The sequence below is a fragment of the Hyaena hyaena genome, unplaced genomic scaffold (genome assembly GCF_003009895.1).
Source record: "Hyaena hyaena isolate Hyena2069 unplaced genomic scaffold, ASM300989v1 scaffold_107, whole genome shotgun sequence".
Lineage (NCBI taxonomy): Eukaryota > Metazoa > Chordata > Mammalia > Carnivora > Hyaenidae > Hyaena > Hyaena hyaena.
In genome coordinates, this window is record NW_024080739.1 from 186,231 (window position 1) to 192,109 (window position 5,879).

Sequence of the window (5,879 nt, forward strand, 5' to 3'; positions counted from 1 at the left end):
CTTACTCTTTTTGACTTTAGGGTTTCTTGTTATCTTGGCAAACTTTTTTTCCCCTAATGTTTCTTTATTTATTTTGAGAGGAGTAGGGGCAGAGAGAGAGAGAGTCCCAAGCAAGCCCAAAGTGGGGCTTGATCTCACAAACCATGCAATTATGACCTGAGCCAAAATCAAGGGTTGGAGGCTTACCTGGCTCAGCCATTGTGGGGCCCCTTGGCAAACTTTTTGACAAAGAAAAGAGTTATATGAGAATACTATGCCGTTTTATACTAGAAAAAGAATTTTAAATTCTTCATGTCATATTTGAGGTATTTTTAAAAATTTATTTTACTATTTTTATTTGTTTAAGTAAACTTTACCCAACTGGAGCTGGAACTCACCACTCAAAGTTCAAGGATCACAAGCTTTACTGATTGAGCCAGCCAGGCACCCAGAGGGATTTTTTTTAAATTATGTTTTGATATTACCCTCAGGAAAGTCAAGGAGAAAAAAAAATAAACAGCATATTATAATATTTATTGTGGAAGCCCTATCAAGTTATCTAGAAATGCTTTTAATATCTTAATGACCACTGAGTGTCAATTAATTACATCTGGTTCATTGTTTATGTATTTTTAAACATGCTGAGTTTCTACAAACACAAGACATATGGGAAACTGCAATAAATCATCAACTGCTTTTGCGTTAAGTTCATACATATGTTTTGGAGAAGCCAAATTAGTGATCAAGGCCAGGAAGCACAAGGGCATTAATAGGGAAATGGCCTATACCTTCATTGAATTGTCAGACACAGTTGCATAAATAGTAGAGACAGAGATCAAGTTCCAAGACACATATTTAACTTAACAGCTAGACTTGGAGAGAACAGATGCCAGCATATATTATATCACAGACCAAGATAATAGGCAGTCTTAAGCAGGTGAAATCATTTTTTCTTATTAACCAGAATGATGATGCTTTTGTTTTAATTGTAAGCATATCCTCCCAATCATACATACCAGAAAATAATGGCAAAGAATTTCCAGCTTTGCACTGAAGACCACTACCCTTGACAAGATGAATACCCAAATCACATGCTCCCTAACAATTAGACTGAATGACCAGACAGGATTACCAGAGAAAGTGGGGTGTGAGCTGAGGCCTGAATCACAAAAAGACAAACATAATATGTGGAGACAGTTTCAGGAAAAGGGAACTGTACATGCTAAATATAGCTCTGTGGTGAAAAAGAGGTTAGCATTTGAAGTAAAGAAAAAAAAATCCAGTATGGCTGCTGTGTAGTGAGCAGTCTTCCTAATATATATTTTCACCTAGAATTCTTACATAGTAATAAAAGATAAAAACCAGAGTTTAAGACACAGTCATTCAGAGACATGAACTGTCACAATTTGTACAAATTTTCATCTCAAATAAAAATTTCTTCTCCAAATTGAAAATGTCAGGCTTTATGTAACTTAAAACTGAATATAAAGATTCCTTTTACCTAGTTTGTAGACATAATGAAAATTGGAAGCCATATTGACATGAATGTTTATTGCAGCATTTGGTATAATAAAAATTTTTTATGGAACAACCTAAGTGGCCAGCAATAGGGGAGTGGATAAAATGTTTTTTTAAAAATCCTTAGGGGCGCCTGGGTGGCTCAGTCAGTTGAGCGTCTGACTTTGGCTGAGGTCATGATCTCACAGTCCGTGGGTTCGAGCCCCGCATCTGGCTCTGTGCTGACAGCTCAGAGCCTGGAGCCTACTTCAGATTCTGTATCTCTCTCTCTGACCCTCCCTGGCTTGCTCTGTCTCGGTCTCTTAAAATAAAGACATGAAAATTTTTTTTAAAAATCTTTATCATGAACTGAAGTACTAAACCTACATGTGCTGATATGGAAGGATATTTATATATTTTTGAGTCATAAACTTTATAGTAGTATCTATAACAAAATCATACTTTTTTCTTTACAAAACTACATATACATTTAATTGTACACCAAATAAAGACCTGGAATGACACACCTCAAAATGTTAACAGTTTACTCTAGAAAGTTGGTTGAAAGGAACTTTATCTTTTTTTATAAAAATCTCTGCATTGTTTAATATTGAAAGCTGTACTCATTAGCTAAGGGAGCTTTGAGAATAGTGAGTCCTTTTGGTAAATCAGGACTTACTTTAAGAGAAATGGATCCCAATCTTCTTCAGTTAAGCTTTTCTCTTTATATAAGAGGGTAATTACTCTTCATTATAGAGTTCTCAATATTAATAGAAAGCCAGGCTATAAGTAAATCAAGAAAAAAACAAAGTTATAGTAGTTAGCAGAGTCTATTTGTTTATGCTGTAGATTATTTGAACCAAACTTTGTTTCTGTTATAGATTCCTTATGTTTGTTTTTTGGGGGAGGGGTCAATGTTTATTTATTTGTTTTGAGAGAGAGAGAGAGAGAATGAGTTGGGGAGGGATAGAAAGAGGGAGGGAGAGAGAGAATCCCAAGCCCAGTATGGGACTCCATCTCACAAGCTGTGAGTTCATGACATGAGCCAAAATCAACCCACTAAGCCACCCAGGTGCCTCTGTAATTAGATTCTTTAATTTGAAATCAGCCACTTAAAATGGCTGTTTCTTTATACTTTTCAATCATTTTTATCATTTTTGAATTCAAAATTATTTAATCCTTATTATGTCCAGACATTAGTAAATAGGGAATAATAGTTTGCTTTTATTGTTAATTTACTATATTCTTGACATCGTTTTAAGTCCTTTAATATGTTATCAACTCAATAGCTAATAGTCAAAAATCAACAGCCCTATGAGGTACATATTATTATCACCTTCATTTTAATGATGAGAACAGTGAGGAAATAGATTAAATTATTTGCCCAAGAGCATACAACTAATAGGTCACTGAGCTAGCCTACAAACTCAGGGACTGCATCTCTTGATCTTGAGATTTTAACTTCTTTACTATTTTTTAGTAAGTTTAGTGACTAACAAGCCCAAGTGCCTACTCTCAGTGAATTTACAGCCTAGTGGGGGGATGAGCCACAAGGTAGTTTACACTTTAGTATGATAAATGCATAACTGAGTATTTATCCCAGCAGAGTATTATAGAGTGCATGAGATTATAATAGACATTAAATGTTTGAGTACTTCATATACAGTATTTGGTATGGCATAGCACAGTAAGTTATTTGTTGAATAAAAGGTAAACAGTAGAGGCAAAGCCATAGTGGATCTCTCTAGACAAAGAAGGCCTTGTTAGAGTTGGTGATGTTAGGGTTGAGAATGGAGATATGTAGGATTTGGCCAAACGGTCTTCTAGATAAGGGGCTAAAAATAAGTGAGAGGATGTGGTGACATGAAACTGAAAAGGTAACCAAAGCAATTATAATTTTATGCCTTCTTAAAAATGTAAACTTAGTCCTGAAAGCAGTGGTATACCTTTGAAGGGTTTTAAGCATGGGAATAACATGATCAAATATCATCTAGCTTAAGAAGATAACTTTAGTGGCAAAGTCAAAAAACTAAATTGGATGGTTTAAAAAAAAGTTTATAAAAACACACAACCAGTTAGGAAGCTATTGCCATTTGCTTGGCAGGAGATAATGACTTGAACTAAGACAGTGGCAGTAGAGATGAAGTAGTGATTGAAGAGCTTTTTTATAAGCACTTTTATATAAGGAGCCAGAGGGTGAGTAGTCAAAGGTTATGGCTTAAGCTTCTAGCTTCAGTAACTGGGATGGGTGATGGTGCCATTTATTTTCACTTAATCATAAAACAAGGAAGAGCAAGTTTTCAAGGAAAAGGAGGAAATGAGTTCTATTCTGGGACACTTGCAGTTGAATTGCCTGAGAAATACTGACAAGTGTTTCTAGTACACACCTACATATATGAAATCTGAAGCTCTTTTTAAAATTTTTTAGTGTTTTATTTATTTCTAGGGGAGAGGGAGAGAGAGAGAGAGAGAGGGAGAGAGAGAGAGAGAGAGGGCCAGCGTGAGCAGGGGAGGGTCAGAGAGAGAGGGAGTCACAGACTGAAACAGGCTCCAGGCTCTGAGCCGGCAGTCAGTACAGAGCCCGACGCGGGGCTCGAACCCACGAACCGCAAGATCATGACCTAAGCGAAAGTCGGGCGCTTAACCAACTAAGCCACCCAGGCGCCCCTGAAATCTGAAGCTCTTAAGAGATCAGAAATATGGATTTGAGAATCCGAATAGTGCTAGTAACTGAAATGGGAGTCAATCACTAGACCATTTTGTTACTGTATGCAACATCTCTCCTGCCTATTATTGATGGAATTCTGCCATCACTGGTGTCGAGACCTTTATAAGATTAAATTATTTTGATAAATGACCCACTGTAAAGGCAAGTATTGTGGGAGCTCTTCAGGTGTCAATGTTGTAAGTGTAGCAAAATCCCAAATGTACTAAAACAGAATTTATCTACCTACCATCCTAATATATTAAGAAAACTTGCTACTTATTTACAAACATCAAGAAATAATCCAAAGTCTGATACTTGGGAGAAACCTTAAGCCTCTGTCTTCTGTAGTAAATTCTTTTATTTATTTGTGAGAGAGACAGCGAGACAGCGTGAGCAGGGGTCAGAGAGAGAGGGAGATACAGAATCTGAAGCAAGCTCCAGGCTCTGAGCTAGCTGTCAGCACAGAGCCTGAAGCGGGGCTCGAACCCACGAACTGTCAGATCATGACCTGAGCCTAAGTCAGACGCTTAACCGACTGAGCCACCCAGGCACCACATCTGTAGTAAATCTTAAAAATTATGACAGTTTGGTAGAAAATGATCAGATAGTGTGAAAGAGAAAATTAGTATTGTGAGATTTCCACCATCAGCATGTAGTATTTTAAACCTGCGAAGTCTGCAGAATTTTAACATTTCACCACTGATGTTTCCTGTCAAATACAAAATTAAATGGGCTTTAAATGTTTGCTTCATGAGGCCAATTTTCAAACGAACCCTTAGTCCCAACCTGTCAGAAGTGAATTGCATGCAACTATGCATTTTGTAAATTTTTTGTCAGTTTTCAGAATTAGCTCAAATTTAAGTCATTAGATTAGAATCTTAAGAACATGTGAAATTTAAGAATATGAAAATTATGTTCAAGAAATGTGAAATATCATAGTGATGGCTTCCTTTATGAACAATTTTGATCAACTAACATGGACACATCACCTCAGTTCTGAGAATATTATTAAATGACTGCAGGATTAGAGTTGAAAATATTTAGAAATGCAATCAATTCAAACCCATGTGTTGAGTCAGTGAACAGTACTTGATATGATAGCCTTTGCTTTGTCTCTACTATTTTAACCAAGTGAGCGTAGTGCTTTAAAAGATAAAAATAGTAACTTTTACAGATAAAACTATAGAAAGTTTTATCCTAACAAAAGTTAGGATAGTTTAGGAAGTTTCTGTACCTTGTTTCATAACCTCCAAATGAAACAGGTGGCTTGGAAACTTAACATGAAGCAAAGATACCATTTCCCAATTTCTTTACCCCTGCTGTGATTTTTTTTTAATTTTTAAAGTTTTATTTATTTCTGAGACAGACAGAAGGACAGCGTGAGCAGGGGAGAGTCAGAGAGAGAGGGAGACACAGAATCCGAAATAGGCTCCAGGCTCTGAGCTAGCTGTTAGCACAGAGCCCGATGCGGGGCTCGAACCCACGAACCGTGAGATCATGACCTGAGCTGAAGTCGGATGCTTAACTGACTAAGCCACCCAGGCGCCCTGTCCCTGCTGTCATTTCTTAAAACCCAACACCTAACTGCCTCTTTTCCCTATAAAACAGGGTCAAATTGGTCAGTCATTAAATCCCACCAAGAAACCACCTCAAATGAGGATCTGATATCCACTACCCCAAAACAGCAAGACACATA

At 36.9% G+C, this 5,879-nt stretch overlaps 1 non-coding gene across 1 annotated transcript; it reads right to left on the reverse strand.

The window, feature by feature from the left end:
• Nucleotides 1-4,648: 4,648 nt before the first annotated feature.
• On the reverse strand, nt 4,649-4,733 carry TRNAL-UAG. The gene has a single exon. It is a non-coding gene; the product is annotated as a tRNA-Leu (tRNA).
• Nucleotides 4,734-5,879: the final 1,146 nt, after the last annotated feature.